The sequence below is a fragment of the Sturnira hondurensis genome, unplaced genomic scaffold, assembly GCF_014824575.4.
Source record: "Sturnira hondurensis isolate 20B ecotype Veracruz unplaced genomic scaffold, ASM1482457v3 Scaffold0022908, whole genome shotgun sequence".
Lineage (NCBI taxonomy): Eukaryota > Metazoa > Chordata > Mammalia > Chiroptera > Phyllostomidae > Sturnira > Sturnira hondurensis.
In genome coordinates this window covers 2,675,659-2,685,041 of record NW_028095539.1, presented here as the reverse complement: position 1 = coordinate 2,685,041, position 9,383 = coordinate 2,675,659, and positions in this window count along the sequence as shown.

Here is a 9,383-nt window from a genome sequence, read left to right as displayed (position 1 = left end):
TGGGTAGAGGCCAGGGATGCTGCTGACCACCCTACAACACACAGGGTGGCCCCTCACAAAGAACGACCCAACCCTGGGTGTCCACAGGGCTGAGGCCACGGGCCCACCTCAAAGGACCCAGTGGCTCGCTGTGCCTAAACAAGGAGTCAGCAGTAGGAACACTTGGCAACGTCAACTCCCCAATGTGCTCTGAAAGTACACAGCGCCAAGGGGACAGACTCAGGGTTGCCGATGGGTCGTAAAAAGTACGGTGAGGCTCCAAGGAAGAAGCCACAAACACCAAGACAAGTGAAGAGGAGGAATAAGGCTCATGCTGGGCGTCGAAGGGGGAGTAGGGGCTGGCCTGGCTCCAAGGATGGAAGGGCATTCCGGCAGGAGCAATGTTACAAAGACGCGGTGGGAGCTCAGGGGAGGGAGGACACGTGGGACCAAGTGTCCCAGCAGCCTGGCAAGCCAGGCTGGGAGAGGATGTGGGGAGGGGTACTGCCCAAGGCCGTGTGAGGGCAGCAGTGAGTGGGTTCAACAGGCAGTCAAGGTCGGGACCCAGAACAGGTCAAAAGCTTCTTGCCCTCTGAACCTGCTTCACGATCCCCACCCCAGGAACTGAACATCCTCAAAATTGAATAATGGCCCTTGACTTCTGTCCCTCGCTCCATCGTATGAAAGCCACTGAAGTCCGTGGCTGCCAACCCCAGGGAGCAACCCCGCTGCTCCGCTGCCTGGTCTAAGCCACCATCCCTGCACTTGGGCCGCAGCCCAGCTTCCTCCAGGGCTTCCCAGCCTCCACTCGGGCCCCTCCCAAATTCTATCCACATGGAAGCTGCTAGAGAGATCTCAGTAAACATAAAATGACCATGTCACTGACTGCTGGGAAACCCACTGAGCTCTCTCTCCCACAGTTTACAGGATGCCACTCTTTGGGGGTCTCGGTTCAAATTGAGGCCCCTTTTTAGGGGCCTCTGGGGCAGCAGGAGACTTGCTCTATGGTGGAGGGACGGGCTGGTCCTGGGCCCAGGGCCCTGCTCTGCTCCCCCCCCCACAGCCTGGGGCCCCCCGCTCATGAGTTACCTCTGAACTAGGACTCGCACCAGGCTGGTGCCTGGCGGTGGGGGCAGTGGGGGCGATGGAGACTGTCCGCCTGGCCAGCCTTCTGGATCTGCCTGTCAAAGCCTGCCTGAGAGGGCCCAGGACACCCAACAGGGCTGGGTCCCTCGAGCCTCTGCCTGGCACAGTTCATTGCCAAGTGAGCCCAGGGCTCCCCCGGGCAGGGCCAGGCCCCCTGGGCATCCGGAGAGCTCGTTATCCCGTCATCCCCGAAGCCGCACCTGCTCTCCTGGTCTCCTGTGATCTCAATTAATCCGTCCTGCCCTGATTAATTAGCAGGGTTAATTATGACGGCTGCTGCTGCTGCTGAAGCTTGGGGAGGAAAGCCCAGCCAAGTGGCGGCGGAGTAGAGACCCAGCCTGAGGTGGGATGGGGCAGGGCTCCCCACTCTGCTCACTCCCCCACACTGCTACCACCAGATGTCTGGTTGCCCCCCTCCCCAGGGCCAAGGTCAGAGACCTCAGGAAGCCATTGGTGCTATGACTCCAGGGGCCAGGCCTATGAGAGCCATGTCAGTGCTCTCGGGCATCACCTGATACAGGGAACAAGGCCCAGGGCCATAAGTTTGGCTCCGCTGATTGGGCCATTATGTCACGTCTAAGTCCTTGCCTCTGCCCGTGGGCATGATCACACACTAAAGTGCCCACGACTCCTGGGCAGGGACCCCTAGCCCACACTGTCCTGGCTTCCTTTGAGAGTGGTCACCACCCACTTCCTCATTCGCCCTTTTCCTCTAGACCCCTGGCAGAGAGGCAGAGAGAAAGTCAAGGTGAAGGGTGCAGTTGATGCGATCAGGCCCCCAGCTGGGGCTATTGCAGACCCTGTTCTGCTGTCGGATCCCATTAATTGCCCGTGGGCTCAGAGAGCCCCAATCCTCCACCCTGTCCCAAAATTCGAGACTGGCTAAACACCAGAGCACCAGAAAGGGGCTCAGAGCGGCACCAGCAATTCCAGCTTCTCCCCACGGCTGAGACCACGGACCTCTCCAGGCTGCCCCAGACCCGGAGCCCTCGCACCCCAGCTCACGGCCCTGACCTGCGCCCTACTCCACTCCTCTGAACGCCACGCCTTCCCAGGCAGCCCGGCCACCTGGAGCCCAAACCGGCACCCGGCAAGGACCGGCGCTTCACTCAGCACAACCCCTCACCCACGACGACCAACAGCACCAAACTCCTACACACACCCCCTCTCCGCACCCATCCATTATCCTCCTCGCCAAAACGTGATCCATTATCACCGCCTGCGCCTGGCAAAATGTATCATTACCTGCACCCTCGGCACTTCCCAGATCAATCCGCTTCTTAAACGCAGTAATAGAGAAGAGGATTAGGTACTAGAAAACTCATTATGAAAATGGCGCACTCAAATTCTTTAAAGGTGATATTTCATAAAATATACCCGGCCTGCCGCGTGCCTCAATCATTCTTTTTAATAGCTCCGTAGCAGCCAGAAAATAAAGTATTCATGAAGATTGAAGAAGATGATCCCATGAACTTCAATTTAATTGGTGCAAATTAAAACAATCCATCTTTCCGTGCTGTCCGTCTATCTCCCGTCATCCCCACGCCGCACGTCCGGCGCCCTGATTACAATTATCTTTTAATAGGAAAACTTGTCAGTTTTTGTGTGATTTACATAAGCTTGAGCAAACTTATGGGTATCAGATAGGGCCTCGGTGTGTGATTTCCTGTGCGCAGCTCCCAGGCTCTCGCCAGGCCTGGGTGGGGGGGGCAGGACAGGCAGGGTGCGGGGCAGGGTGGGGGAGGGGCAGGGATGGCGCTGGGGCGCCTCTGAGTTTGCATCGCCCGAGTTTGCAACGCCCGTCAGGGATGGGGCTGTGTGAGACATCCGTGTTCCGCACATCAGGCCCTAGCCTCTGACTGTCCTTCCTCCAGGACCATGACAGCTGGACCTGGAACCAGACAGTGGCCACTGTCACTCTCAAGGCCACGAATGCCCCTGACCTCCCATTTGAGAAGGCCACACTGTTTTGAGCTCTCTGCAAGTCTCCTCACCATATAATATACTCTCCACCCCCAACCCACTCGCATTCCCTGTTGCTGCCACTTGAAGAGCCTGTGGGGACAGGCAAATGAGATTTTCCAGGGACGAGGAGCCAGAAGAGAAAGCCAACAGCGGAGGGAGCCTTTTAAGAAAGACTCGTAGGAAGAGGAAAGACAGGTGTTGGGGTCTCCGAAGGTGTACTCAAAGGGGGAAATGCGAATTTTAATTAAACGGAAACCAGCCTACGGGCCCCAGGCAAAGTGCAGCCCCCAGGAATGGGATGTCATCTCAGGCTCTATCAGCGGAGACACAGCTGGAAAGAGGGAGGAGATCGTTCCACCCAAGTCTGTGCCATGGGAACCACTTCTGACATGTTCATTCACTCACTCATTCAATAAACACTTACCGAGTGCCTGCTAAGTGTCAGGTGCTGGAGATCAGCAGAGAGCGAGGCCAACCCGATTCCCACCCTCACCAGCTTTATAATCCAGTGATGCAGACAGACAAGAAAGCAGGTGCTGATGATACAGGCTGATAAAGCTACAGTGGAGGAAATGCGAGAGGCTGGAGGAGCCTGGAGGAGGGGGCCACAGGCGAAGCTTGAGGAAGGGGGGCAGTCAGGGGAAGGACCAGCGTTGATAACACCTCTGACTTGAAACCTGCAGGCTGAAAAGAAGTCTTGAAAATGGGGGCCGGGGTGGGGGAGTGTCCCAGACAGAGAGAGCATTATGCTCAAAAGCACGAGGCAAGCAAACATGCAACCTTAGCCCCCAGACGCCTGACAGCACAGGTGCATGAGGCCGAGGGAAGCCGGCAGACAGGAAGTCCTACACTGCCACACCCCAGCAAGGTCGTCTGTCTATTATTGCCCTTCTGAAATTGTCAAATGGATTCTTAGTTATACAAATGATCTATAAATACATTCTCACTGTATAAAAAATGTGAGTATAGTGGATAAAATCCCCTGAGGCCACCTTCACCCTCCACCCTGTCCTTCTCGGGAGGAAGCACTTACCAGTTCAGTGAGTCTCCTTCTGGAATTTTCTCTATGTCTTCTCGGGCACAGGGGCCTATAGAAATATAGAGGTGATTTTTGGTTTCGTTTCTTACAGAAATGGCCTTGCACTGTCCATGTTTTTCTGAGGTTTGCTCCTCCAGCCCAGCATGCCTGTTACTGTCCTCATTGCCCCCTCAAGGGGACTGTCCAGCAGGCTTCGTGCACACGAACGCGTGTCCTGAGCGTGCTCCAGACACCCTGGGTGGCAGCAGGGCGCAGGCGGACAATGAGCCCGGGCTCTGCAGTCAGCTGTGGCGCCGCTACCTCGAACAAGCTCGTTCCTGTCTTGGAGCCTCAGTATCCTGTTCTGAGGGTGGAGAGAGAAGGACCCTCCCTGCACTGGGATGCAGCAGAAACTAAGTTAAGGTTCATAAAGCTGTGGCCTTGGGACTTGGCCCATGGAAGGGTCTCCGTAAGTGCGCTGACAATGACAGTGATGCCTGTGTCACCCTATTTGAGGCCTGAGTGCCCTCAGCAGAACCTTCGAGTGGCTCCAGCCCCAGCCTGCAGGGACTACACCTGTGGGGGACAGCCTTCCTTACCCCGGTGCTCCGTGGTCAGGCTCCGTGGTCAGGATGCGACCGGGGAACAGAGCCTCGCAGCATGACCCTGCAGGCCCCTCCCTCAATGGGCCCCATTGGACCTCATGCCCTGCCCCGCCCCCAGCAGCCCTCTTCCACCAAAAACACACAGTTGGTGCAATAGCTATTGTTTGTTCACTCAAGTAGCTATAGTCACCCTTCCACGGGAGGGAGCCTTTCTGAGTAGGGTCTGGAACTAAACTCATGAGAAATCCTATCTCATTAAAGAACGATAAGAACAAAACAGGCACACCTCCTTTTATTACCCTTTGCTTTATTGAGCTTCGCAGATGTAGCATGTTGAGCAACTGAAGGCAACAGCCTCCACCAGCAAAAAGATTACGATTTGCTTTATGGTGGGGCTCGCTTTATTGCGGCGGTCTGAAACGAAACCCGCAGTATCTCCAAGGTATACCCACACTATTCCTCGAGCATTTTGCAAGCACCCACTAGATACGAATCACAGCCGGGTTCGTGGGATCTTCACAAAGCCCCAAGGAAAAGGCCATCATTATCCCCGGGAACATATTAACTCCTAAAGTCCTCCTGACGGTCTCACACCTCCAACGAGACAAGGATGATTTCTTATCAATCAGGACTAGGTAGGCTATGCTGCAAACGCCAACCAGCCCCCAACCCTCAGTGGCGCATCGCTGTACGTGTGCGTTTCTCACTTACCCAGTACAGGCCTGACCGCCCTGGTTTTCCTCTGTATTGTGGCAGTGCCGCCCGCAGGACAGGTGGCGGCTTCGAAGGTCGAGAACGCAGGAAAGAAAAGTGAGGCAAACACACGACAGCTTACCCGCTCCAGACAGGAAGTGAGGAGCACCACTCTGCTTCCCGTCATTGGCCAGAAGCAGTCACGTGGCCCCAGCCTAACTGCAAGGGAGACTGGGAAATGTGGAGGATCCAATGGATATGGCTGAGCCCTGGGTATCTCACCACTCTGCGTTTGTAAATGAGGGTACCCAGGCATAGAAACGTTAAGTCATGTGCCCAAGTCACTGAGGCTTAGAGCTGCAGTTTACACATATGGACTCAACATGCTCATTGACACTTACACACACACACACACACCACCACCACCACCCCCCCCCACCCCCACCACCACCCCTAAGAACCCTTTGGAATGTCCCAGTCTGCAAAAAGAATACCAATATTGCCAACTGCTATTGCTTCTCTCCGCCACACGGTGGCGCTGTTGAAGACTGCAGCTGCACAGCTTGGTGACTGCTCAGCCCTCTAACCCAACTTATGCCCCAGGGGAATCTCTTCCAGTCCTTTTCTTGAGGGAACCAGGCGATCCCAGTTCCCATCTCCAGGTCCAGGGGTACAGCATTTGACTTTAAGCAGCTTCCTTGAGAGGCCCCCAGGTGGTTGCTACCCTAACAAAAACCCCGTCCACACACTCTTCAACCAAGAAGCACATTCCTGCACACAGTATTTCCAGGTCCATCCTTTTTTACAGCTGAGAGGGAAAAGAAAGGGAAAGAGAGAGCACACCTTGCCCTGGGCTCCCAATCAGCCGGAGGGGTGTGTAGCAGATCCTGATGCCCCCCCAACCCCTGCCCTGGGCAGGGCATCTGCCCTCCAGGGGCAGCTGAACATTGGCTCGTGGCCTCCCCTCCTCTGGAGATCTGCCCTCGGCCAAGACGCCCTCACCCAGAACCACAGACTCCCTCCCACCCAGGGGATGACCCATGTGGGAGTTCAAAGGCCAGGCCCTTTGCATCTGAAGGGGGCCTCTCCATGGAAGAGTCCACACTCCAGGACCTGCCATGGGCTCAGGGAGAGGGTAGACTCCAGCAGAGACCCCATCCCGGCTTATCTTCTCGCCCGCCCCGTCCTGCACCCTCCCAGTATGGCCACTCCCACTCCCTTTCCCATGGGAGTTCTCCCCCCATAACCCAGGGGACCCTGAACCCCCATCTCAGTGTCGGCACAGAATCCATCATGCCAAGGCACAGACGTAGTTGAGAAGTTTGGTGCTGGGGTAGCCACAGAGGCCCCAGGAGATTGACCTGAGGAGTAATTCTTGAGTTCCGTCGCTTGCTGGCTAGCTGGCGAGGACTCCAAGGACTCCGCCACTGTTAGCTGGAGAACTGACAGTCCCCGGCACTCTGTAGCGTGCAGTTCCCATGGTCTTCCACATGTGGAGAGCTTGGATGGAAGGCAGCAGAGGTGGACACCCAAGCTGGTGCAATGACTCCGGTGTTTGGAAGTTTGGGGAAGTGGTACCTGTGAGGATGACAGGTCCGGGTGGCCATTGCTAAATGCCTACAAGCTCTAAAGAGAGTAAAGGACAGGCTCAAAGTGGTCAATCTCCGGTTCTCAGTGAATGTGGAAGCTGGAGGGGTCTTCTTGGCTGTGTTTAAAGGACCCCTCGCCTCCTGCAGCTGGAGGGCAGACAGAGCCCAAGGCCAGGCTTGGGGCCATCAGGGCAGTAGAACTTCAAGATCAATCTATGCTATGCCAACGGCAAAGCCTCATGGGGAAGGAAGACAGGGGACCCAGTGACATGGGATAAGGGTCATCTGGGTAGATGCCCTTGAGAACCTTGGCCCCCCGATGGCCCTGAACTCACTGGGTCTGCAGAAGTGGACCACATCCTTTGTTAGGGAGCAGTGCCCCCACTCACCCACCTGCCCACCCTTGCGTGAAGACCCTGCAGAAGCCTTAACTGAGGCAGGCGCCCCAGAAGATGTGCTAGCCTGGCTCAAAATCTGCCCCCATGGGCCCTCTTGCTCATCAGACCTCGAAGGAGGGGCTGGTGAAATGGAACCAGACCCCAGCTGGGCAAGTGTGGGCCTCCCGAGGGAGGGGAGGGGTGGCATGCAGGGTCTGGCTAGCGGGCGCCAGCAGGAGTCAGAACCAACGTGGCAACAGGAGAGGTTCTCCAGGAGCACGGGATTCCCCGCTCTGGCAGGGCCCGAGAGCGGTTGGGACGGCGCTTCAGAGCTTGGGCAAAGCAGCCCTTGTCACTGAGCGCAGATGCCTGAACTGCCATCGCCACCGGGAGGAGGAGCCGAAAAGCTCGTAGAGGGGGGTCTGCTAGAGTGAACCCACTGTGTGAGGCCACACCCCCGAAGCCAAGGCTCCCTTAGAAGGGGTTCAGTAGCCCCTTCATCCAGGCATGAGGAAGGAGCTGCAGAGGGTAGGTGGGGGGCACCCCAATCATCAAGATCGGTGGTGGCCATCCCCAGAACACAGGGACGTTGTGTGGGGGCTGTCACTGGGCTCCCTGGGGGCATTAAGGTTCTTCACTAGGAGGCCGGGTGGCCGTGCTTGACTGTAAGAAGCAAAGTGGACAAGGTTTTCACAGCAGGTGTCAAGGTCCGAACGGCCGCCAGCAGGTGGTGGTGGTCCCGGGATCGGGTGGGTCGACGGCAGACAGGGGCGTTCTTTACTCCACATCATGGAAACGGAACAAGAGTGGAGGGGCAGGCAGCTGAGGCCAGCCACCCGATGGGAAGCCATAACCCTTTGCCCAGTTTCCAAACCCAGAACCTGGAGGAGAAGCAGGTCCTGGGAGGAAAGATCCTGCAACACCGCAGAGAGGGCTTAGGGGCGACAGCACTGATTTTTGTGTCCTTCCCCCATTTACCTGGGGCAAAAGGGGAGTACTAAGTCTGGGGGTGTAAAGCCAGAGATGACACTTGTACCCAGGACCCCAAAGTGCCACCACTGTCTCCCTGTTAAGGAAAGGGAACAGCGCTGGCTGGTGTGGCTCAGTGGACTGAGTACAGGCCTGAAAACCAAGGGGTCACTGGTTCAATTCCTGATTGGGGCACACGCCTGGGTTTTGTGGGCCAGGTCCCCTGGTGAGGGTGTGTGGACGTTTCTCTCAAACATCACTGTTTCTCTCCCTCTCTTTCTCCCTCCCTTCCCCACTCTCTGAAAATAAATAAAATATTTTATAAAAACTTTTAAAAGTAAGGGCACAAAGAAAATAGGTCATAAATGGATTTGTGGTCCAGGTCACTTCACAGAGGGTCCCCCATGTTCACAGGCTACTCAAGGGCCACTTTCTCAGTTTTCAAACACACCATTGGGAGGGACAGTGGGCAGAACTCTTGCCTTGGCCCCTTGACCTGCAAAGGAGGCCCTAGTAGCGTAGGAAACACTCTTGCTCCCCGAACCAAGAAAAAAAGCGAAACAAAATGTGTCCCGGGACATAGACAAAGATTCGTGCTACTTCGAAGACTTGAAAGACACAGAGGCCGTAGTCACCATCAGCTTCCTGTTTGGCCTGCTAGGACCAATAGGATGGCCATGAAATGTGAGGGTTCGCACGATGTAGGGAGGCCACCGGGCACCTGTGCCACCAGAGAGAAGCTGGGCACAGCGGGGACAGGAGGGCCTAGCCAGCAGGTGTCAGCCAGCCTCCAACCTCAGCCCCCTGAGTTCGGGCAGTGCACTCATCCGGTGTCACCCTCTTGGCAGGGACGGGGACTCTGTGCGGATCCCAGGGCCTGGGCTCCCTCTGCCAAGGCTGGTCTAGTGACTGCTACCGCTGAACATCGGATCCGCCAGCCACAGAGGCCGACCCAGCGCCAGACACAGCGCCATCCTTTGATGGGGTAGGTTGGTTGCATCGGACCATCCTGGCAGGAACAACCGGATCGGCCCACTCGGAT